We start from the raw sequence: 26,700 nt of genomic DNA on the forward strand, positions 1-26,700 counted from the left end.
GCAGGCTTCTTGTTATCTACTTCTTCTATCTTAAATTAACCCATTTCTGTTAGTCTATACTTTGCCACATGGCTTGTGGCTTACCAGTGTCTTTACATGTTGCTTCTCATGGCGGCGGTAGGCGGTGTCTCTCTCCAGCCTTCTACTTCCCAGAATTCTCTTCTCTCTTGTCCCGCCTATACTTCCTGCCTGGCCACTGGCCAATCAGAACTTTATTTACACAGAGCGATAGCCCCAACACTCCTCACATTCTGGTCCCTTTAGAGGGGCTTCTCCAACCAGTATTAGACTGTCAAGGGTTTCAGGACAGAACCTTGAGACTATATCATTCTACTTTCACTGAATAATGTGCTTGTCTACCAAGAAGTCTTCTGCTTTGACACTTACCCATGTGTGCCATGGCTTTTATAGATGCCCACTCAAAATTTTGTGAGTCCTTCCATGAGGCCACATGAGGTAGGAAGATGGGATTCTCTTTTATTGGATAGCAAACCTAAGACTTAGTCCATTTTCTCAAGGTCTTGGGCTTGGATAAAACATCAGGAATGCTCCCCTGCTCTGTCCTGTCCTCCCTTCTCTAGGGGTCTGGGGGGCCTGTTTTGAGATCAACTCAGTCATAGAGGGATGTAGAGGATAACCCCTTCCTTCTACCCCACTCACTCCATATATTTACTTTTGAGGTCTAGCACATGCCAGAGAGTGTTCTACTCACAGATGGCCTGAGATAGCCCCTGCCTCAGTAGACCCTGCAGTCTCACAGGGTAGCCAGAACTAGCAGTATGATATGATAGATTATCTCATCAAAGAAGTTGTAGGTGGTATAAATGAAGCACTCTTTACTGAAATCGTGGAAGACTTCCTGGAAGAAGTGAAAGCCGAACTAGGACCACAGGTACAAAGGTCAGTAGGGAGGGAAACTTTCCATGAATTGTGCTAATTGAGGTTTGGGGATTTTCTTATGCCAAACGGGATAGTCACATTCAGTGTGTATATCAGGCCTGTGAAAAGATGTAAGAGGAAGAGGGAGAATCAAGTTTAAAACTCATGGTTAAAATTAACAACCAAACAATCTGAGCTCTCTTTCTTTCTCTCCTTCAGTCCTCCGATGATCCGGCTGAATGGGGGCGCGGGGGTGGGGGAGGCAGTCCCCTGAGCTCTGGCCGGTACCAGCATACGAGAGCATATTAAAAAATCGGTCACCAGGAGGTGGAGAGAAAGGAATCCTCATTGTATGAGGCATGGGTTCCTTCTGAAAGGCGCAGAGCGAGGAAGAGCCACAGCCAGGGAAGACTTGCCTCTTGTCTGGTCATCAGCAGGTACCACCCTTCTCCTCTTTGCATACACGTTCCACACGGACTGCCCTCAGCGATGACTCAGAGTCATTAATAACAAGACCACTTGTGCAGCTCACAGATTAGGCAACCACGCCAAGCGTCTGTTGTGTTGAAGGGGCTCTGAGTAGGAAGCAGTCTCCTCGGAGACTGGGGCGGGGTCTGACTTGCCAGGGGAGGTTTGCAGAGTGTGCAGACGGTGACTCAACGAAGGTCTGCGATGAATAACTAGTTCTTTCTGCTGTGACTGTCGACAGCACTGGTGACAGGTCGTCTTTGCGGTTGCCAAGGAGACTCTGACTGGTCTTTGACAAGTTCAACTCTTCTGAGCAGCCAGGCCCTGCAGCGGGACCACCGTTAGCAAATGCCCGGCCAAACCCAAAGGGTGATAAAGGAAGGCTCAGTATTGTTCAGCAAGCCAGAAGTCCAAATCTCTCCTACTAGCCAGGGAAAAGTATCCCTGCATGAGGAGGCTTCACAGAAGGCAGCTTTGTGTTTCCAGGGTTGGGGGTGGGAGGGGTCTCCACATGCATCTCCTTCCTTTCAAATCTGGTAAGATTCAAAAGTCTGGTAAGAAGGTAAATTATCCTCTTTTACCCATATAATTTAGGATTTATTTGGTGACTAGTAACAACCAGAAACTCTGACTACTAAGTCATTGAGATGTTTTAAGCCCCATGACTGAAAGTCTAGGGACAAATAATCGAAGGTGAGAACAACACTTTAACAGTATTATTGACAGTATTATTGAATGGCAAGCACCTTTCTGTCTTCCATACTTATGTAGGACATCAAGTCTTCTGCTGTCTGACTTATGACTGCCACATCTCCAAGTATCACAATAGTATTTGCAGTTATAATGGTGGTATGAAGTGGGATGGGGAGTTTGAAGTGGCTTACTCTTTTTTTTTTTTGGTTTTTTTTTTTGTTTTTTGAGACAGGATTTCTCTGTGTAGCTTTGCACCTTTTCCTGGAGCTCACTTGGTAGCCCAGGCTAGCCTCGAACTCACAGAAATCCGCCTGGCTCTGCCTCCCGAGTGCTGGGATTAAAGGTGTGCACCACCATCGCCTGGCTTGTGGCTTACTCTTTTGATGGATCACAGTATTATTGATTAGAAGTGGCATCATGTGGACATTCTTAGGATCTAGGGACTCTTGGGAAGTGAGTGCCTGACAAATGGTAATAAAAGAAGTATGCCCTACCCAGACCAATCTGGATTCACCTCTTCTGGGATGTGCTTCTTTGGACTCTTGAATAGGCTAATATTCTCTTGGCAAGGAAGAAGGGTATTGGAAGCAGGAGAATGATTTCTGTCACGTAACCTTGGAAAAGTAGCCCAGCATTATACTATGAGAACATACCACTGATTAGAAATAAAATAGAGCCGAGTGTGGTGGCAAAGGCCTTTAATCCCAGCAGGGAGATTTCTGTGAGTTCAAGGCTAGCATGTTCTACACAATAAACTCCAAGACAGCTAGGACTATATAAAGAGACTCTATCTCAAAACATTAATTAATAAATAAAGAACAGAGACAGAGGTATGAATTTGGAGCATTTCAAGTGGGAAGTCTTCAGGCATGTGATAAATTCCTAAGATGGCAGTGTCTGGTAATAGAAGACTGCAGAGAAAAGCAAGCCATTTGTTACTTGGAATGCCCATTGTTACATTTCTCCTTCAAGACTCTGGTCAACTTCACCTGGTTTGTGAACACTCCAAACTCTTCATGGTTAGCTAGATGTTTGCTTCTGAGCCCAAGTGCGTTCAGCACACACTTGTGCGACAAGCATTACGCAGTAAATTCTGAATCTCAGTATTGATTGTGTCCATATGCAATTTAGCTTCATGCTTGGTGTCTCTGTTGATTCAAGTGAGACCTGTCATGGCATCCCATTGTCAGCAGGTAATAGATATTAGTGGACAGTAAACTTGGGTGAACTTTAAACTGGTCTTGCCAGACCCCAGATGCTGACCTGGCTGACCAATTCAGATTCACCTGTACCCAGTCTCTTCCTTAGAATGTTGTGTTCCATCCATTCTCAGCCCATGGAAGCCACTATCTCTGATCTCTACATCATTGCATTACAAGGTTCCTACTGCACAAAGAACTCTTCTGCTCCATCCTCTCTTTATTTTCATTGTCTCTGGAAAGCCCTTCACAACTCCAGGCTCAGACTAGGTGGCCTTTCTCTGTCACTTTTCCCACCTGCATACTATATCCTAAACATGCTGAGGTATCTACTTGAGTGCCCAGTAGCTGGACCAGGATGACTTCATTTGTTGGATGGTTGGGTATCAAGGTTTTCCATCAGATATTTAATGCTGCATCAAATGACCATGCTTACAGTTGTGGCTCTGCTCCTCAGGAGGTTGCCAAACTCTCAGTAGGACTTCAGGGGAGTAAGTCTTGGATGATCTGCCATTGTGTGACCATGGTACAAGGATATCCTTTCTCTAGGCACAGACATTTTTTTTCCCAAGACAGAGTTTCTCTGTGTAGCTTTGTGCCTTTCCTGGAACTCACTTTGGAGACTAGGTTGGCCTCGAACTCACAGAGATCCTCTTGCCTCTGCCTCCCGAGTGCTGGGATTAAAGGTGTAACCCACCACCGCCCGGATAAGCACAGACATTTTTGAAGAAAGATTTATTTATTATGTATAAAGTATTCTTCTTGCATGTATGCCTGCAGGACAGAAGAAGGTACCAGATCTTATAACAGATGGTTGTGAGCCACCATGTGGTTGCTGGGAATTGAACTCAAGACTTCTGGAAGAATAGCCAGTGTTCTTAACCGCTGAGCCATCTCTCCAGGCCATCACAGACATTTTTAATGATCTTAATTTGCTGCAATTTACTGCATGACAACATAATTCAAATAAAATAAGAAATGCTTGCCTAGAGTTCAATAAATTGATGCTCAACTTGACTCAGAGAGAAATGGAAACAAAATGTCAGAATTTATTACACAAGCAAAAATGCCAGGAAACGAACAACCCATGTGGAGTCTTTAGCCTAGTGTATGACACACACAGTGTCTAGAAAATGTCAGCTATCTTCATGATCTGCTACCTTAAAATTCCTTTCCAATCTCATGGCTGGGTCTGTCACCTTACTTTAGAACACATCAGTAGAAGATGGAGTGGAAACCAGTTCTTCTGGGTCATTCAGCATCGCAATGGATTCTTTTTAGTTTCAATTATTATGGCTTTAGCAAATAGCATATTTTTGTGCTTATGGTGTTGGCAACTTTTTGAACATCTTGAAAAAATGGAAAATATGGTAGATGCTAATGAGAATTAAAAACATGGGTGGAAGCTAGGATTTGCTCACAGTGGACAGCAGTCTTCAGGCCCCTGTATTTATTTAGGAACCTGTAAAAAGGGCTGAGACCATGGCTGTGAGACAGTTTGGAAAGCAAACACTACAGGAGCTTACCAACAATTAACCTCGAATTTTATAGCTTCTGCAAGAAGGACTGTACTCCAGACGGCAATAAAAACCCAGCCCTCTAAAGGAGTAGTCCTTGTGCCACTTATGGAGAAATTAACCTATAGAAACATTCATGGGACAAACAGCTTCCTTCTCTTGTCTTCAAAGCTTCCTAGGAGTAACTTCTTGCTAGAGCCAAGCAGGGCATAGAGTGTAAGTTCCTTCAGTATGAGCATCTTTTTGGATTCAACCATTTGGAGGATTCATTCTTTAACATAGAGACTCAAAAAATGTTATTCTTGTGTTCTGTGATATGATGTGCTGTGCTGTGTGTGTGTGTGTGTGTGTGTGTGTGTGTGTGTGTGTGTGTGTGTGTGTGTCTGTATGTCTGTGTGTTAGGTTCATTTAGGCTAAGGTGCATGTGTGGAGGCCAGAGAACAACTTTTGGAAGTTGGTTCTTTTTGTGGGTCCTGGGGATTGAGCTTGGATCATCAGGCTTGGCAGCAAATGCCTTTCCCATTGAGCCATTTCACTGGCCCTTAACATAGAAACTTAAAATACGGACAAAACGCTATGTGCAGAGAAGCTGAGTGCAGCCTCATTTATAATAACCCTAAACGGGAAGCATCTAAAATTACATAGTATCTGGGGAAGAACTTGGTAAATTATGGGATGTCCAAGGAAAGGAATATACAGTTGATGTTTGCAGACACTTTGGAATACACACACACACACACACATAAACACACACACACACACACACACACACACACACACGCACGCACGCACGCGCACGCACATAAACTGCTTATAGCATGTCAACTGAAAGAGCAAATAGTAGATGTTTGTCTGTTCTACTATTGTGTTAGGGAAGCAATCCAAAAGTTATTTGTGGTTTTCCCTCCAGGCATTTGGAGTATAGGAGAGGGCTTCTTCCCCCTCCTTGTTACCATTTTTCATCTTTTACAGCTGAATGAATAGCACAGTGTTTAAATACCTTGGACAGCTTGCTTTTGAGTCCTGCCTCCACTGGCTTGCCACGTCACCTCTGTTTCATCTCAGTTTTCTTAAGCATCTTGTGGGAGTAATGTTCATTGCTACTTTGTAGGACAAATGCAGGGTAAAGATAATTTAAGAGGCAAGCTTGATGCAGGCAGTGCCCACATGGTGAGCACTCAGAGATGCCAGCTAATAGTGCTACTTTTAGGTTACAAAACTTTCCAGCAAATCTTGAAACTTTAAAAAGAGAGGGGTTTGTCTATTCTCCTGCCTTAGATCAGTCAAAGATGTAGTTTACAGTTTTTCTTTTCTTTTCTAGTTTTTAATTGCCTGATGGCTAAAAGCATTTCATTCTGGAGGGTCACTTTTAGCCCAGGCTGGCTTTGAGTCACTATTTCACTGAGGATGACCTTGCACACTTCTAACTCTCCTGCCTTCATCTCCATCTCTACCTCCTGAGTGGTGGAATTACAGACATGTGCCACTGTATTTGATTTATGCTGTGCTGGGGATTAAATTCATGGGCTTGTGCATGCTGGACAGGTGGGCTACCAGTGAAGCTAGGTCACCTTCTCAAGACCAAAAATATTGTTTTCTGTGTGTGAGTGTTTGCCTATATGTATGTCTATACATCATGTATGTGTGCCCTTGGAGACCAGAAAGGATGTTGATCTTTACAGATGGTTGTGAACTGCCATGTTTACTAGGGATGGAACATGGGTACTAGAGATTGAACATGGGTCCTCTGTAGCCACCAAACACATTTTATTTCTCTGCATATATAGAAGATGGTCAGAATAGTATAAAAGAGTGTACTTAATGTAATATTGCTACAGAACAAATTGCCACCAACTTAGTGACTTTAAACAGCACGCACTGGTAAGTTTCTGTGGGTCTTGAGTCTGGGTATGGCTGGGTTGGGCCCTTCACTCAGGATCTCACAAGCCTCTAGTGGGGGTGTCAGTTGGGCTGCATTCTCACCTGGAGGCATCCCTAGTGATGAGTCCTCAGTGACAGGGTTGAGGACAGTTTCTGATTCAGGCCAGAGTCGGTGCTGGAAGGTCACACTCAGTTCCTAGATGCCTCCCACAGTTCCTTGTCTCATGAGTTTCTCTCATAAGGGAGTTGTCAGGTCCACAGGCTGCTCACTCCACCATGGCCCAGGAAGCTCTCTAGACTCCATCGGCTACTAGATGAAGTCTTAGAACACACGCCTAGTCAAAGCTCAGCTATTCCTCCACCTTTGTCATTCCCATTGTTAGAGAAAAGTCACCAGTCCCTCCCTGTGCAAGGGAAGTCAAGTACACAACCATGATCATTAGGACACCAGTAGATGAAGACCATAGAGTAAGTCTTTCTACCATGGTAAGGAATGGTGTACTCTCTGTCTCTCTTGCTCTGTCTCTCTGTCTGTCTCTCTCTCGTGTGTGTGTGTGTGTGTGTGTGTGTGTGAATAACACACTCGAGCACAGACGTTTGGAGTTGAGCGACTATCTCCCAGAGACTTCCATGTGTTGGCTCTGCTGTCCTTCTTGCTATCTTCTTGCTTTGATCATAACATGAAGGCTGCTCCTCTAAGCCCTACACCCTTCAAAGAGGCAAGAAGGGGAAAGAGCAAAAGACACCTGCCAGCTAGGCCAGCTTCTCTGTCAGTAAAACAATAGGTTCTCAGAAGTCCTGCTCTCTGACTCACTACCCCCATGGCCTTTTCTCCACCTCACCTGTATCACCAGGTGATCTAGATTGTGCATGCCAGAGGGAAGTTCACACACACACACACACACACACACACACACACACTGATGCCCACTGTTATCTCCACACACAAAAAACAAATGCCAGACTCAGCCCTTCGATGCCTGAGAACACAGGGGAAAATTATGTGAATAAGTTACAAAGCGTGAATAAGAAAACTGTGGTTCCTGGTTCATAGCAGAGTGTCCAAGTCGCCTCTTTTCTCTTTCTCTTCCTGTTTTTCTTCTACGTTGTTCCTACATCTGGGTTTAAATGCTCCAAACACAGCAGCACTTGTAGAGTTAAGCACCCAGACAATCAGGCAAGTCTGTATTCGGAGCTCAGAGGAAAGTTTATGAGGGAGGAATGTAATAGCCCCAGCTGGAGCGCTGCCAGAGAACTAGCAACTGCAACACCCTTATTTGCTCTAGGGAGGAGCAGCTTGGAAACTTTTTATGAGATTCCAGAAGCAGCAAGGTCATCGGTTTTATGGCCATCCTGCTCCATTTGTAAATACAGCCTTTGAATGATAATGTTTGGACTCCTTGACAAGAACAAGGCTGGCAGTTAGCTCCTCTGAAGCAGGGGACAATCGAGTAAGAGATGTTCTGTTTTATGTGATTGCAAGGTATGCAGAGTAATTTTAGATCCCAACAAACAATGGTGATCCACCATTCCTACTTTCAGAGAGCTGAATTTCCAAATTGCCTCACCATAAAGTTCCTGGGATGTATCTGAGGCAGGTAATCTGATTAGTCAGGTCCCAAGAGAAACAGCATGTGTTTACTGTCATGCTCATTTCCCAGTGAGCCCAAGTGTCTGGAGGAGAGCTCTTGTGATACTGTCAAGACCAAGGAGGAGGGATGGCTGCGTCCTTGCCAGACCCCAAGTATTCTTTCAAGTAAGAAAACTTTCTCCAGTGACACCTGGGCCTCTTTCTCTAGCTGCTCCCTGGACCGTGCTTTTCATTACAGATGAGTGTTTTCGAGACTGGGCCCAGGGACTATTTGGCACCATTTAGCCAGGTGTCAGGTCTTATGTGGGTTGCAGTTAACCATGGGAACAGGAGAATTCCACCATTGGGTTCCTGTTAGGGCTAGAAGGCAGCAAAGGCAGAGAGTCAGCTTGTGTACTCAGGCTTTGAATATTTAGCTCAGTTAAGTGCTGGCATTTGTTAGCTCTGAAGTTATTCATAAATCCTAGTAGTCACATGGAGCAGAATAGATCTTAGTTTCTTCTTTGTCTCTCTCTCCCCACTCTGTGTGTGTGTGTGTGTGTGTGTGTGTGTGTGTGTGTGTGTGTGCATATATACATGATGAGGGGTAAGAGATGATACTGAAAATAAGGGGTTTAGTGGAAAGTTTGTTCAAATCAGATGGTGACCACCTTGGAATGCAACTCCTCAAGGCTAGGCATCTCTTTCCAAAGGAGGCCAGTTAAAAAGGCTGTTCTCTGAAGACCTTGGCCAACTCTAGACAAATACCTTCTCTGTGGGGGAAATTAGAGGGTCCGCTTGTGATGATGTCCGCCTGATGACCTGAGGGGAAGTCTAAGTTTTCTAGTGTGTGTGTGTGTGTGTGTGTGTGTGTGTGTGTGTATGTGTGTGTGTGTGTGTGTGTATGTGTGTGTGTGTGTGTGTGTGTGTGTGTGTGTGTGTGTGTGTGTTTTCCTGGTAAATATTGCGTCAGACCATGTTGTCTTTTATATACAAGTAATAATTGAGAATTTAACTTATTAAAATGTTTCATGTTATTCTAATTTAAAATTTATAATTGACATATTATTGAAATATAACTTTAAGTAGAAATTCATTTCAATCGTATTGATTAATCTAATTATTAGATTAATTTTTTTTATAACTTTGTTGATCAGATGATTTGTTTGTTTTTTTTTTCATTTTTTGAAACAGGATTTCTCTGTGTAACAGTTCTGGCTGTCCTGGAACTCCTTTCTTAGACCAGGCTGGCCTTGAACTCAGAGATCTGCCTGTCTCTACCTCCTGAGTGTTGGGATTAAATGCTTGTGCCACCACCGCCCCTCCTCGATTGAGACCTTTAAAATTAAATTAACTTATAAATGCAGTTAAACTATCTGAGGAATATAACTCCTTAAGTCTGTAAATATAACCAACCACTGCAGAACTCTCTAGAAGTGCCTTGTTGATCTAATATTTAATAAAATAAAGTTTGTAGGCTGAATAGAAAAATAGAGAGGAAATTAAGATTTATAACTTATAAGTGAATGGTTAGCTTAAAACTTCAGGTTAAGGAGTCGAGAGATCACGCAGTAGGTAAAGCATTTCTCTGGCAACTCTGAGGATCAGAGTTCAGATCCCAGAGCCCACATAAATGTCAGGTGGCCCCCCTGTAATCCCAGCCCCAGGAGGCAGAGTCAGACAAACTGGCTAGCTAGACTAGAAGAATCTCAGTGAGCTCTGGGGTTCAGTGACAAATCCTGAATCAATATATCCAGTACTGTGATTGAGGAAGATTCCCAGTGTCAACCTCTGGCTTCTACACACATCCTTTCTCATACAGAGTGCCTGCATACATGAACATGAGCACATCCACATACATCACATCCAAAAACACATGCAAACACCCCAAAACCTTCAAGATAAACATCTCAATAGTGTTCTCAGTGCTCCCAACCTACTCTTGAGCATCAAAAGGGTTTGGGTTGAGAGAGGTGTCTACCACGTTCCCATGACTAGTAGGTGTCACAGTAACACTGTAACCCAGGGTTAAACCCTGCTGATCTTCATAGCTGTGTTTTCACTCACTTCTTTGCAGTACTTGTTTGATTTTGATCAAGATTTGGTCATTAACCTTCTGTGTCTTATTTGACTGCTTGCCTCTACTCAGCTGCTTACCTTGTAGTCGAGCATGGGGTAAAACACAGAGGAACTCAATACACATGTCAGATTCAAAAGGTTGCAGCACTAACTCCTGAGGAAGGATGACTGGCTGACATTGAGTTGAAGAGAATGTCATCTTCTGTGCCCCTGTTGAGCTCTGAGAGAAGCTGAGAGGTTTGTACTGTCCTGGTGTGGCTGCCTACAAGCCCTGTTCTGTTAACCATATTTTACTGTTGGACTCCATGGATATCCATCTCCCTGCTCTCAGGAGAAAGAGCCACCTCCTCCTCTGTTGAGTGAAGCCCATGTGGTCTAGCCCTGCCCAACTCTGCTCTACATGCTCTGAGGACACTGGCTTCATTTAGTTCTTTGACCACACAAGGTCTTCCTTAGATATGGTCTGGTCCCATTTGGTCACTTCTGGGGCTCCTTGAGCATCTCCTTCAGGCACTTCCTACGATACATTTTTACTTGTAATTGCACAATATCTGCCTCACGTGGAAAGCCTTTTAGTTCCACATGCCTTACCCACTTTGTTCACCGTGAGTAGGGGCTTAGTAAGTGCCCATTTTTATTTTTGTTAATGTTAGCACTCAGTACTTGTCTGTTGCTGAGACAGTGAAATAATGGATGTGTGACTCTTGGCTTTCTCAGGAGCTTTTGGAATGGCTGGCTCTCCATTCAGCCAGGAAGGATTTTAGATGAAATTTTATCAGACAGATAGGGGACATGATGTCTGTGATTCCTTCCAGACCAATGAGCCTTTTCCTTCAAAAGGGCTTTTTGTCACTTTGCTTTAGCTGTGGCTTTTATCTTTATTATGGAGAGCTTGTGGCACTCGCGCGCACAGGGCGCATGCTCTCTCTCTGTGTGTGTGTGTGTGTGTGTGTGTGTGTGTGTGTGTGTGTGCTAGAGAGAGAGAGAGAGAGAGAGAGAGAGAGAGAGAGAGAGAGAGATGGAGGGAGGGAGAGCTGATTTTTAAGGTGATACAGAAAGGTCAAGAAGGAACCTAGAAATGACCTTGGTCTCCCTGCTTGCCTCACTCAAGCAAGTGAGGCCTCATTTGGAAGGGAGATGGGGGTCAGCTGCAAATGTCAAGCTCCTGGACATCAACGAGTTTTGTATTTCCCAATGAAGGTTTATGATTAAACTCCAATAACTCAAATGCACCATCCGTGAAGAATGCCAGCTCCAACTGGTAATTCTTGTTCTCCCTAATCTCCTCCCCCTTTAGTTAAAAAAAAAAAAAAAAATCTCTGCCTCTGAATTCCTCCAGCCACAGCCACGAGTGGGGGGCTGGTTGCATTCTGATGACTCAGAAACACTTGCCCACAATGGTAAGCCTATCCTGGCAATTGCGGGGAAAGACAAAGAAAGCATCTAAGGCTAGAGAGGCTGATGGTCTCTACAAAGAGTGAGTGCCATGCTGTCTTATTCAGAAAGGCTGGGGCAACAGTGGCCTCTACCTGGAGATGATGTGAGTTCCACTGATACCTTCTCTCTGGCTGAGGGATGCTGACTGGCATTCTGGAATTAAAAGATAGCATATTGAAATCTACAAACTTTCTTCGTACCCCACTTGATTTCCCTTCCCCTCCATAGATGATGTCATCAGCATTTATGTGGTACATCAGCATTTATGTGGTACATTCATGGGCTCCTATATTACTCTAATAACTCCCAACAATGTCGCCAGGTAAGCTGTACAACACCCACTTTTCTGGTGGGAAAACTGAGCTCAAAGGGTTTTGTAACTTGCCTAGCACACACAGTATGAGATACCCGTGCCAGTATTCTAAAGTCAAATTTGTCTGCCCCAAACCTGGTCCTCTGGCTGCCACTGAGTCTAACAGAAATCCCAGCAAGGAGTAGGGGCCTGGCTCTTTCTCCTTCCCAGGGGCCTGCTCTCTAGGAAAGGTCTCTCAGCCACTAGACTTCTTTGTTCTACTTCTTTCTACATTACTAATTCCTGTTTATAGTCAGAAGCCAGGCCGATTTTCCTTCCAGAAAGGCCAGTCCCGTATAAAAGCAACCAGCTGTCTCCAGGCCCTTCACCCTCACCCCACCCTCACAGACCAAGAGTTCTTTCTGTTTTACGTCCCAGGGGGACTGGTCAGCATGTATAGGTGAAGCGGCCCAATAATGACTTAATGAAGAGTTTGAAAGCCCACTTGGGGCTTGAAATGTTTAAGGGACTGTAGTTCAGTTCTTAGTTTACTGTTCTCTGTGTAAAATGCTTTAGTTGAGTGTGCTGTGATTGGTAAAAAGATGGAGGCAAACCATTTAGTTTTCTCTGTGAGGAAATGACTGAGCTGAGCATGTGGGCAGTGAGAAGCATGTACTAAGGGTGGGGGAGGGGCTTTGAAAACAAAACAGGGAAGTTTCAGACCTTTTCCAGTGTGTTAGCTGCTTATGGAATGGATGCTTCAGCTTGCCACACTGGAAAGTGTCCTGGCAGGTGTCATCATCGTCCCACCAGCAGACACAGCTAAGAAGTAAGAAGTTGCTATGGCTTGAAAACTGAGACACTAACCCACTGGCCTTTTCCATCATTGCTCTGCTCAGAGAAAAGAATCTAGCCATGGCAACTGAATGTGTTCCCATTAATACCCAGTTTATCTCACTCATTATCTTAATTTGTAGTATCTTATTATTTTTTAAAAAAACCCGTTTTTGTCACTTAGGTAATTACATAATCACATGTGAGGTTTTGTTTGACATCTTTTATGAATAAAACATTCCTTTTGTTTCAAAACTTGGATTTTAATACACAGGCCGCAGTTTTCAACTTTTTAATACAGCAGTATCATTTTTCCAAGGCTGCAAACACTTCTCTTTAATTGGGCCGTGTTTATTTATTTACATGTGTGCTTGTGTGTGTGTGTGTGTGTGTGTGTGTGTGTGTGTGTGTGTGAGACTGTGTGTACATGTGTAGAGGTCAGAGGTCAACATGAGAAGTTTTCTTCAATCACTTTCCTATTTTTTGAGGCAAAGTCTCTTGCTGAAGCTGGAACTCACCTGTGTAGCTAGCCTGGCTGGTCAGAGGCCCAGGGATCCTCCTGCTTTTGCACCCTCCAATGCCCACCCCCCACTAACCCTTTTGGATCAAGTCTGCCCCTGTTTTTTTTTTTTAAACACAGGTTCTTGAGGATCAAGCTTGGATCTTCACGTTTGTACGACAAGCTGTTTATCAACTGAACCATCTTTACTTATTAAGCACACACTCCCACATGATTTCATTAGCGAGTCACTCAGTGTTGAGAATTTTGGTTGTTTATCACAACTTTCTCTTCTAAGCACCACCAGAGTAAAGCTATTAGCATGTGTCTGGGATGTATCCCTAGGATAAATGTTCAGACACTCGTTTCTACACTACTTTTGAAAATGTGGTGTGTTAAAATCCCTCTTTAGGCAAATTGTACTAATTTATGCTTTACCTGTGAGTGTTCACTTCCTCACACTTCAGCGCTTGCACAGACTTCTTGACTCACTAGTCAGTAACACACTAAAAAAGTAGACAAATTCAACAACTTGAAGTATTGTTGGGGGTTCCAATTTGGTAGACAACTCCTAGACAACAAGGTATAAATTGGGAGATTGGGGAGAACACAAACGTAGCCAGGCGTTCTTGGGTTTCCATGTGAGATTAGTTCTAGGACTCCCTTGGATATGAAAATCTGTGTCTACTCTAATCCCTTATAAAATCACAGTATTTCAATGTGACAAAGCACTAGCTACTGAGCTCCTTAAAACCATATAGATTACAGTAGCTATGGTAACACCATCACTAGTTGGTACACATATGGTTAGAGAATGATGACAAGAAAGTCTACGTATGTTCAGTGTGGAAACAGTTTTAAGTACTTTCAATAAGAAGTTTGAATCTGTCTATATGGAGGACAGGCCATATACCAAGACCAGCCATGGTCTGCAAGAAACTCATGGCGGAGTGGATACATTGGAAAGGATGAGCAGAATGCATCCTGAAACACTGGCAGCCTGGTGTAGCTGGCTCAAAGCTGAGAATGGATAATGGGAAGAAAGGGATGGTGCATTCCTAAGTCCTCTCCGGGCTCGGTTGCTTTCTTGACATAGGGTAACTATCAAGGCCTTTGAAAGGGAGTGACTGTTGTGAGTGGATTTGAGTTTTTGGAAAATCCTTCTGTCTGCACCTCCTCTTGGCTTATCTCCTCTTGATCACATGTTTGTTTTGCTCACTCCAGGAAGGAAGAAAAAAAGAGAGAGAAAGAAGTGAAAGCAGAAATAATGAAAATGGAAAGTTTGAGCACATTTCCCCAGGTTCTTTTTCTGATGTAAAAACGCCTTGATTTTACATTTTTGTGTATTCAAATATATTTTGGAGTCATTTGAGAAAAAATAACAAAATTTGTAATAATCTAACCAACTCTGTGGTCTGTAACTGCCTTCCCTTTTTCATTCACACAGATCATAACTCTGGAGCTGTACACTCTGACCATGACTCATGACATACAATCCCACACAAAAGCAGGAGCCTTGCTCAATTCTGACCTTCAGTCTATATATAAGCAGATCTACTTTTGGGCCCTGGAGAGATGACAGAAGATAACAGACATTCAATTAATCTGGAAGGCCAAAAAATATCATAAATTTGAGAGTTTAAAAATAATTGTTCCCTTTTAAAGTTATATTTGGTATAACACAGTAAGATATGCACAGGACTCCATGAACCTCATCTCTTCTGCACTGTTACTAACACAAGACCAATCTCAAGTTTATGATTGGTCCTGGGGCTGGAGATGGCTAAGCATTCAAGTGTGCCTCCTCCTCTTACAGATTCCCAGCACCCAAATCACAGGGCACTCTACACCCTCTTCTGGCCTCTTTGGACACACATACAAGTGGGGCATAACTTTTACTCAGGCATCCACATAAAAAACTTTTGTATTTGTGCATCAACTGCCTCTAAAAACTGAAACTAGGTTTACCCAGAATTCTTTTGTTGTAGATAATTTTTACTGATTTCTCTTACATTATCTTAAATATTGATCAAGAATATTATTAGCTCTTTTGTTTAAATATAAATAGCAATAAAAATTGGAGTAATCTATCTAGGTGGTGGTGGCCCATGCCTTTAATCTCAGCACTTGGAAAGCAGAGGTCCATGCCTTTGCTCAAATAAACCTCTTCTTTTACATCTTAAATTCAGCTTGATCTGGCTTACTGTGTTAGTGGAGAAACCAATTATCATGATGCAGAAAACCTACTATATAGTAATCTGATCCTTATATTCAATAATTTCTAATAGGCATAATTTCTGCTGGCATAATTCTCATTTTGTTAAAATGGGTCATTCTTCACATCTACTTTTACTAATGATGCGTCTGTAGATTTCTGAAGCATAAGTTAGAGACTGTAAAGAAATATCCTGGTGATTTTTGTTCCTTGTTTTCTGCTTGAGACATCTGAACCTTTTAATTGTCACTCCTTAAAAATGCTGATGAATTCTTGAGACCCACCTCTCTCAGTATTTTTATCTCTCACACCACAAATACATGTATGTATATATGTATGAACGTACATACATATATTCCTTATTTGTGGCTGGAAACTCCCCAACTTCTCTTCAGTCTTGCTAGCTCATAACAGGCCCATGTTATCTCATTTGAACCTGAGCTGCTGAAAATGTCAGCTCATCCAAGGCCACTAGCTCAGCCTCAGAACTGTGATCGAAGGTCTTAGTTCAGAAGAAATGAATTGATGGTCCTGTCTCAGATGATATCATTGATGGAGGACTCAAATTGCCCAAGTTGACCCTTTGTTTCAAATTCAATGAAATATGGGGACTCCAGCCACTCACCTCCCACCCCAAGCCATCCTTCTTGATGGAAGTGTCAGGGGCCTTCTGTTTGAAAATTCAACTTGTGTGGATGCTTATAATAGAGACAGAGCATGCTCTGAAAGAAGTACTGTTTACCATGAGCAAAATGGAAGTTGTTGGAAAGTCCCTGTTTATTTAAAGTCCAGGGGCCAGATGTTGAGATAAAAACACTCTTTAAAAAAAAGTCCTCCGTCCACAAATATACATTTAGTGAGGATCCAGAGCATGAGCACTGTGGTATAAGTGTGGTCTTTGCAACCATTGTCCAAACTCAAATGTCAGTCTTGGAGAGGACAAGGATGTGGTTGAGACAAGATCTATGTACATATTTAGATACAAAACCTTACCAGTTGGTAACAGCAAAGTGAGATCACCTTTGGGTGTGGAAAAAGTAGGCAAATACAAAGGGGGAAATTTACCTAAGAAACTTCCTTTCTTATTAGCAACATCAACATAAGGATCTAAAATTATAAAATGTGTTTCAAAGATTTAATTGTGTGAGAATACCCAATGGATAGATAATTTATAAAACTTGTCCATGGCATGGAACTGCACATATAAACACACACACACATATACATAGATGGAGTCTATCTCCACTAACCAGATCAATATACTGTGTACACAAGCCAGTAAGACTCTCTCTCCATTTTCCACAGCTGGAGCAAGAGACAGTTAATAGATATACTAGTAAGCAGCACATTTTTCCCTTAAAAGGCAATAACAATGATCTCCAAAAGGTGACTGAAGGTGGATTTTTTTCATCAGGACTACTAGCTCCCCAGTAATGACATGGAGACTTATTAATTATAAAAGCTTGGCTATAGCTTAGCCTTGTTACTAACTAGATCTTACAACTTAAATTGACCCACTTTTGTTAACCTATATACTGCCATGTAGCTCATGATTTTACCTGTCCTCTAGCATGTCTTGTTCCCTCTGAGTCTCCTGGCATTCTATGTCTGGCTATCCTTCTTATACCTCCTGCCTAGCTAATGTCTGTGCTTTTATAATTAATAATAAGTCTCTGTGTCATTACTAGAGAGCCAGCAGTCACAATGAAAAAAATCCGCCTACAAATGGTGCCCCATGTTGAACACCAGAGGAAGTGTTTATCTAATTATTCTTTATCAATAAAAACTTGGGAGTCAGATATTGGGGTAAGAACCTGAATGATCAGAGAAGCAGCAGAGAAGCAAGCAGTGACCACCCCTCTCTCTTGTTCCTTTATCCAAAAGGGGCTGAGACGTTCTCTAAGCCCTGTCCTACTACTTCCTGTCTCTCTATCTGTCCTCAGTAATCCAAAACCTCAACGGTTAATTTGGTCAACTAGTAGCTAGCTCCACTCTCTGATTCAAAGCAAACTTTATTGTCAGAACGTGATCAAAATACCACACAGCAGTTTATTCTATTGAATTTTTGTGAAAACAGGAAAGATTCAATCAGGATTTTTTTCCCCCATCTTCTCCTATTAACTTGTTGGGCTTTCAGTCCATAAACAATATCACTAACTCACTTTTGACTCTGACCTCCATAGAATCAGAACTAGAAACTCTGGAAAGAGTTTCCATTCAAAGTAGCAGAAATATAAATCTGTTTTCTTGTTCCTCGGTTATTAACAAGAACATTCCAGTTCATTCCAGTCTGTCTCTCTAGATTTGGAGTGTATCACATGAAAGCAAAGGTGATATGGCAATGACCATGCAGGAGTGTGCTTCATGGGTCCTTTAAAAGATCTGTTTGTTTTGTTTTGTTTTTGACAAGGCAAAGGGATGCCGTGAAGGAGTTTAGGGCCAGAGGATGACAGGATTTGATGTGTGCATTTTAAGATCATCCACACTGGCTGCTTCATGTAGTTGACACATTGGAAGGACTAATGACATCACTGTCGCCTATCTGATGAGGTCTCAGACTCTTCCCGGTTGCCAGACATTGGACAGTAATATACATGGCGGAGGGAAAAGTTAAGGACATGGAGAGTACCACTTAATGTACAAGGTAATGGAGTTTCTTTGCATCTAGGAATCCAGTCTGGAAGGGGAGAGCAATATGTTTCAGTAACTGTAAACAGCAAAGGAAAATCTTCCCTGTGGGAGAACATAAGGATAGTAAAAAAATAAAATAAGCAAATAAATAAATAAATAAATAAATAAATAAATAAATCACAGATTGTATGAGCATCCAGGCTAGTGCCGACTGGGCTCTGTTGCTGTTAGTAAACTTCAAGATTCTGCATCAACAACATTGAGTTTATTAATTTGTAGAACAACTATACAGTGACGTTCCAGTGTGTGATAAGCATTGCACCAAATATGAGAGACTCAGATTAGAACAGATGAGGCAGAGGCCAGAGTTCCTGACAATGAGATCTTAGAGTAGAAATCAATGATCAAGTGAATAAGAACAACAGCAAAAAAAAAAAAAAAAACAAAAACAAAAACAAAAAAACAAAAAAACAAAAAACAAAAAAACAAAAACAAAAAACAAAAAACAACCAAAAACAAAAAACCAATTTCAGTCAGTGATAAGGAATGGGAGGGGATAAAAGAGTGCTTGTTAGAAGGGCCGCTGTAGGGGCGTTGCTGTCTGTGGACTGTTACCAGTAATCCAGGAAGTGTTTCTGGGAAGATGACTTTTATACTGAGATAAGAAGGAAACAGACTTTCAGATCTGGGGGAGGGAATACACCTGCCTCGTAAGGGTGCTCCCCCAAGATGTAGCAAGCTTGTGAAAGGACAGGAAAGCTCTTGTGGTTGAAGGGGCAGAGGAAAGTAGATAATGTGGAGAAGCAGGTAAGAGGAGAGCCATTAGGGGCTTGGCACCCATTTTCATAAGGGTCTTGGACTTTGTTCTAAGTGCGGCTCGGAAGCTGTTGAGGACTCTGAGAAAGGGCAGCTGAGCATGCTGAGGAGAACTGGGAGAATGACAGGACACAAAGCACAGAAGCTGATGCAGCAGTGGTCCAGGCAAGAGAGAATCCAGGGTGGCTTAGGCAAGTGAAGAACTCCAGTAGTGTCCGGGCTGGGAAGAAGGTCATGTATCAGTGTGAGTTGTGAAGCATGAGGGTTCAGGGGCAGGTTATTGTTGCAGGCCATGGCAGTAGAGCCTGTACCTCGCTGTTTCTCTAGTCTGCTAGGGATGTATGAAAGTCTGAGTATCCTTGGCAGGCTCCTGAAGTGACATCTTTTGAAAGAAAAGGCCTTGAGAAATGAGAGAGCCACACCTTTAGGAAAGGGATCCTGGGACACAAAGCTGGGTCTCTCTCCTCCGTTGTCATAAACAGTTCAGCTCTAGCTTCAACTTGCACTTTGCCTTAGCTGAAGGAAACTATGTCATAGGCCCCAGGCAGCTTACAAGGTGGTTGGGCAACCATCAACTGCCTCATGAAGTGGCAAGGAGTCCCTGCAATTGCCACAACATTCCTTCCATCACAGACTTGCGTTTTGAAAACCTTTAAAATAACCTTTTAGTGAAGAGTCAAACTGTGGAGGAATGGAACCTGCATGATTCAGTTTTTTATAACACTCCTAAACAAGTGGAAATTCAGTGTCGGAGGATACGAACAGATACAGGTAAGCTCAGAAGGGAAAACAAGGTGGGGGAGAGTCACATTTCAAATACTGGATATCTTTTGGCAGGTAGAGGAATCAGGACAGGGAAACCTAATATTCTATTTATGTTTATTTTGCACCTACATTTTATTTTTTATGTATACACATTCTAAAACATGCAAGGGTCTCCTAAAAAAAAATAGAAAAGGAAAAGAAACCATGAAATATTTTAAAAGAAGAAGACTGTCCAAGGCATGCACTCCAGTTGCCCTGGATTGTTGTCTCTTCCAGTCATCCATGTGGGAGTCGCCGTGACCTTCAGAACAGGAAACATATGGTTCCATGTTTTCCAGGGCACTGACCTGCCTTGGGGTTATAATGCTCTGAAAACTCTGCCCCTCTTCCCGGTTCGAAGTGACCTGGACCAGGTTATTTCCCTTGTGTGGACTTCAGTTTTGCCAGAGTAAAAGCAAAAAGACAAGAGTGTCTGAGCAGCATTCTGTGCTCACAGCAGATGTGAGTAATCAATCATACAGGTATTCTCTGTAACTTAGGAGAGCCAAGTGTTTTGAACATAGACTTTAGCAATGGATTGAAGATAAGAGGCAATAAGTCTATGTTCTGAATCCTTCATCTTTAGAGTTCCTTCAAAACTGTTCACCCTTTCTGTCCCTTCCTGTCCATTTTATAGTCAGTTACCTCAATTATTTTGAGAGCTCTGAAAGTCGGGAGAATGTCTCATTTTCATTGACCACACATTGCCATGTTTCACAGGCAATAGACAGACTTCCAGTAAAAGCTGGTCAAAAAGCACCATTTCTTTTACCTTTACTATGCCAACTGTATCTCGGTTCTAAAATTCAGTAGATCAAACCGTGTACTAAGCCATTGAGCATGCTAGGCCTAGATAGGCAAGGACTGGGCCCTACTTTGTGCTGGACGCTTGTGGAAAAACAAGAGAACTCAGAAAAGCATTTTGTTGAAGTGAGGGCGAGAGAGATGGGTGAGGAGTTATAAGAGGATGCACCAAGGTCTGCGTAGGGACAATATTAAGAGGGATTAAAGGCCACAGAAACGGCTTATGTCCACTTAAGTTCTTTCTCATGGCTGCAGCTTCTCAGCGGTTAATTTTGCCAAATAAACTAAGTGGCTTTGCTTATTCTATGATTTCAAGTCATTTGATTGAAATTTGTGAGCTAGGATGCAAAAACCCCAGTAAGATATTTTTTACAGGCGAGCACCACGCGCCCTCTTGTGGCGATATCTTGGTAACTCGGGCGATCTCTGAGTTAACGTTTTCTTTTGCTTCCTGTGGTAGTCAGGATTCCAGATACGTTGTTTTTCAAATATTGAAATGCTACCCAGGAGTTTTATGTAACGTTACCAGCCCATAAGGATCTCCAAGCTGAAGTTAATTGTAAAATAATTAATCAAATTAAAAAATTATAATTCAGAAGATATGAGAGTTCAGTGGGCTGATGCTGTGACCTTCAACTTTATTTGGTTCCTCGTTCCATTCCTTCCCATAGCTTGTCTTCCTTGTAACAATGGTCTTGAACATGTGGGTTGTTATAGATATAGAAGGTGAATAGCCTTCTGTAACTGTAGGGTCTTTCACTCAGCATAATGCCTTTCACAACTAGCTTTTATTTAATATATTGTTGCTTGTTTTTCAGTTGTGAAGAAGTACCATACAGTAAAATTCTGTAAGTCAGTAGAAAGATGGCCATTTTACTCTTAAAGACTCAGTCAAAGTTATTCTAGGAACAGGTCCATGCATCACCTTAGGTGTGTGTGTGCTCCCATGCGGTGAACTGGAAAGCACACTGACTTCCCAGGATTCAACCTGGTGCTCTGGAAAACTGTCTTTTGGTATTTTCTCTATTTCATAACACATTGATTCAAATTTACTCTGACGCTGACTTTTTCTTTCTTTTCTTATTTGAAGTAACTGTTTTTAAGGATAATATCCCTCTAACTAGTTTTGTAAATCACATTTAAGATGGGACTTAAGGGGCTTGCTCCAATACACCAAACACACAGTGGAAGAAATTATATATATACACAAAGAGTTCTGTATGGGCTCTGCAGAAATCTGTCCCACTGGTCAGGGGGTGACTAGAAGCTACGGTTGCACACAGGTTAGACAACTGCTCTACCAATAAACTGTAATCCTAGCCCCTATCCTCTTTCTTTTTGAGACAGGATCTTATTATGTAGGATAGCCTACAATTTACAGTGATCATCCGCTTCTCTGCTTTTCAGCAGGGATTATGGGGGAGAGCTACCATACTTGGCACTTTGGAGTTTGGTGGAGGGCATTCTTGGAGGCACGGTCTCATGAAACAGAGGGTAGCCTGGAACTCACTATACAGCTGAGGTTGAACTCCACATCCTCTGCCTCTACCTCCCAAGTGCTGGGGTTGTAGGCATGGGACACCACACCCTTACCCCCTTTTAACTTATTATTTTTGTATATGGATGGGTGTGCTGCATGCACATGTGTGTATGGGCACACATGTGTGCACTTACAGAGAACAGAGGACAACTCCAGGCATCGTTCCTTAGACAGGGGCCATTCCTTAGATGCTGTCCACTTTTATTTTGAGACAAGGTCTCTCAGTGGCCTGTAACCCACCAAGTTAAAGAGGATGACTAGCCTGCATGTCTCAGGATACAGCCTGTCTCTTCCTCCCCAGCCCCAGGGTTATCAGTATGTACCACCACGCCTGGCTTTGTTTTTTAATCCCCACATGGATTCTGGAGATCCAACTCAGGTTCTTATGTGTGCAAAACAAATAGTTTAACAACTGGTCTACCTCCCAGCCCATGCATTTTATTTTGAGACTGGGCTTTGCTAAGCTGTCCAGTCCCGCATTGAGCTTTTTCTGTAACCTACACAGGCCTTGAATTTATAAATTCTCTTGCTTCAGCTCCCTTAGTAGCTGGGAGTACAAAGTCTATGATACCAGACTCAGGTGTGTGTGTGTGTGTGTGTGTGTGTGTGTGTGTGTGTGTGTGTGTCCCCTCATATGAAGGGAAGAAACAAAACCTTAAAAACTTAATATATCTTTATGATCATATCCAGTCTTTATTTTTGTAAACCAATGTCCCATCAACAATGTGAAATCAACAGCCCTGAGAAATGCGAGAGGCAGGCCCTTCATTCTTGTTACCACTCTGTAGCTAGGAAAAGTGAGGACTAGAGGGGGAGCAACAGTCAATGGTGCACAGCTAGTTGGAGGTGTCATCAAACTGAGTACTATTATGGTCGTTAATCACCTAATATTATAAAATTATTTCAATATTTCATAATCAGAAAGACCTTTTTAGACCCAATGGCTCCAAAAAGTGGGGCCCATCTCTTATGGAAGCAAAGACTTTTACGATCAGGAAAATTTAAAACCTTTGATTAGGCAGTGGTGGCATGTGCCTTTAATTCCAGCACTCAGGAGGCAGAGCCAGGCGGAACTCTGAGAGTTTGAAGCCAGCCTGGTCTACAGAGCAAGATCCAGGATAGGTACCAAAACTAGACAGAGAAACTCTGTCTCCAAAAACAAACAAAAAATGTAAAACCCTCACAAACATTTTGATAAACTTTTTTCTGTCTTTACTCCATTCATACAGGGCATCCTGGTTTGATGATATATGTAGTTCATCTGCCATTAGATGAATAGACAGTTTGTTTCTAGAGAGTAAGACTACAAGGGTCAAAGGCCATTCTCCCGTTTTCCATTTTGAGGCTTTCCAAGGACAGAATCTGTTATGAAGCAGGACTTGTTAGAACACAAGACAGCCTACGCTGTTTTGGAATGTCCACGGGATCTGGTAGCTGCTTCTATACCCTCTGACCATCTTTGTTGGGTGTTTTACAACTTGACAAATAGGTAATATTGCAGTGGATATAACTATGATTTTAGTTCACCTTCTCAGGGACACTGTATGGTTTGTGTTTGATATGTGGCTTGCTGGTAATTTGGGACCAATGTATTCAAAGACATGAGCACTAGCAATGAGAGGGGTTTTAAACTTTATTAAGCTCCACAGAATTAGCAAAGACAATGGTTAGCCTTGTGTATGATGAATGCCTTACAGTCTATCAGTTAACCTTTCCGACATTTCTAGGTTGTGGCCTGTACGGCCTCCAGTCAAGACAGTACCTGGATGCTGTGTGGCTCTCTTGAAGGCATCACTTGTAGCCATCCTGTGCCTTAGAGGCTTATTCAAGGTGAGTGACATGCCCAGAATGAGTTCTGTAATAAAGAATGATAGGTTACTATAAGCCGGGATGGCCTGCTTGCTTAAATAGGGGGAAGAAATGCTGATACACTCTCTGGCCTTCCTTAGCTGAATTAGGCAAACACCCTTGATAGGAAAGCCAATAGCAATAGTCTCCTCAGTGGTATGAAAGGCAGGACCTAGTTTTCTGGAGTCTCTATTCTTAAAGCCAACTTGATTTTAAGAATCTTGGGAGATGTTTGGGAAGAAAGTGGCAGGCAGTTCACAAGGGAACATAACTGCCATTCACTGTGCCTGTCTGAAATGAGCCCTTGATGAGGAAATGACAGACCTTTTTTTTTCCCAGGTGACATTTGATAGTATTTACTTATCACCCAAACCGGGCCATGCGATTCTTATTCCTGGGACAAATCTGATCACCCTTTTAGTGAACAAACTTCTCGAATACATGACCTAGCACTTTAGTTGTCATATATCCAGAGTCTCTAGAAAAACACTGCCGCTGATCTTTTCACTTAAACCTTGTTTGTCTCAATTCACAGATAAAGAAACCAAGTTATAAAAAACAGGTGGCAAAGCTTGAGTGGAATCATCAATCTCCAGGCCGGTGTTTCCTCTCTACCCAGCCCAAGCTTTCTGGGAGAAGCAGGAACTCTAATGAAGTCTGACTGTTGGCCATGGGTGCTGGACTCCTTCAGTGTGTCTGGAAACAAGGAGGAAACTTACTGACTGGAACTTCCTGCGTCAATGCTGAATCCACACAGACAGCTGATAGTGTGTTTCAGTAGCAGAAAAAGGAAACACATGAGGTAGCGGGACTGTAATTAAGAATGAGTGGAAAACAGGAAAACAAATGGTCTCACAGGCAGGCCAAATATGGTGGTGCTTGGATTAGTTCCTTCCTGCTCTTGGCAAAGTAGTTACCATTCATGATGCAGAAGGCTCTCAAGATGTCCAATGCTCCTGGATGCTCTAACAGTGGGTTCTTTGAACAGCTCAACAGACTGTGGACTGTAGTATGCAAAGTGCTGGGATAGAGGGGGGGGGGTTGGAGGGCATAACCAGAAATGAATATAGTAGGCTCCCTGCTTCTAGTCTCATGGGAAAGACTGATCTGCCGTAAACAAGTTCTTGGAACATGAGGCAGAATGAAGTAAGTGCCATAACTGAGTGAAAAAGTAAGAGCTATGTGAGCCAGCAGCTAGAGGATGCTTTCCAACAGGGATAATGGAAGCTTCAGGTGGGGAAGAGATTTATTGCAGGCCTCGAAGCACAGTGGAATTTAGCTGGAAGAAAACAGGGAGAAAATTCTGGGCTCGAGGCCTACAGATCTTGGGCTTATTTCCTGTGTTCTAGTTTATTAGTGGACCATGGTAGGGTGAGCAAGTTGTGATCAGCAGGGAGCCAGGAGAGGGCTAGGCACAGAAAAGAATAATGGAGAGGTGATTTTCATGGGTTTCTGTTCCGGAACACGGAAAGGCTTGGCTCTATTCTATTACTCAATTTTCCTCATTGATTTCTGGATGGGAATAGAGTTGGACTGGAGCAAATTAAGAAATTAATTAGATCTCTGAGTACCTAGCAACCCTCAGCAGAGTTCTATGATAAATGCTGACAAGAGTAAAGACTAAGTTGGGTTTTAAATTATACAACAGTCCCTGAATCTCATCTTTCTGACTAGCTTAGTTCTGTACCTACGCAAAGAACAGCTTGCTCAGGCATGCATATGGAAATATGACATGGGTATTCTGCCTGGTTTTACACTCCTCGTGGAGTGGAGAAGTTAAAGGGACAGAAACATATGTACCTTTAACAGAGTCATCTGACACCAAAGAAAATGGGACATGAAAAATAGCCCAGAACTTTGAGTAACCACATTAGTGACTTTTGAAAGATGGTGAAGGGGTATTGAGGAAGAGGCTGCAGAGGTCTTCATGGCAGCAGGCATGGTTGGAAGCTTTCCTGTCTCTATAGGCAACAATGCACAGGAAGCTGGAAACAGGTTCAAGAACCATCCATGTCTTGTAACAGAGTCAGGGGCTGATAAGGTTAAGGGGGCTTGTGAGCCAGAAAATGGTAACCAGTTAAAGGGTCAAAAAGGTAGAGGGCAATAGGGATCAGGACAGGGGAAACACGGAGCCCCTGGAATGAGCAGGGAAAATGCAAGCAAGCATGGCTTTCTGATTGCTCTCTTAAGTTGAGATCTAGTCCTTGGTAGATCTTAGGCAGTGATACTTGTGTGCTCAGACCTGGCTGTAACCAGAGGGGGAGTCTAAGAGAGAGAGATTTGCAGCTTTGAGAAGTAGAGTGGGAGAATGACCTTCAGGTTTCCCTTCTTCTAACTCTTATTAGTAACAACGGTGTTTTGCTATAGTAACTCTTGTGTGCTATTGTCTATTTGACAGACATGGTAGCACAATATTGTAATCCAGCCTGGACTGCCACAAATAAATAAACAAATCATGCCCTCTCACAAAAGGGTTTTCAAGCCTTGGGAAACTCTTTATTTTATTTTATTTTATTTAGTTTTGTGTATTATGTATAGGTATATGTGTGTGCTCCAGTAAGGTCATATCCATCACATGTGCACAATATCTGTAGCAGCCAGAAGAAGGAGCTGGATTTCCTGGAACTGGAGTTACTAATGGTTCTGAGCTGCCATTTGGGTGCTAAGAACTGAACCTGGGTCTCTGTAAGAGCA

The 26,700-nt window shown here is 42.7% G+C and overlaps 1 long non-coding RNA gene across 1 annotated transcript; it reads left to right on the forward strand.

Moving 5' to 3' along the window:
• Nucleotides 1-1,267: 1,267 nt before the first annotated feature.
• LOC118582784 lies at nt 1,268-26,458 on the forward strand. Its single transcript, XR_004944797.1, has 3 exons — nt 1,268-1,316; nt 23,886-23,988; nt 24,542-26,458. It is a non-coding gene; the product is annotated as an uncharacterized LOC118582784 (long non-coding RNA).
• The last annotated feature ends 242 nt before the right edge of the window (nt 26,459-26,700 follow it).

The sequence above is a fragment of the Onychomys torridus genome, chromosome 4 (assembly GCF_903995425.1).
Source record: "Onychomys torridus chromosome 4, mOncTor1.1, whole genome shotgun sequence".
NCBI lineage: Eukaryota > Metazoa > Chordata > Mammalia > Rodentia > Cricetidae > Onychomys > Onychomys torridus.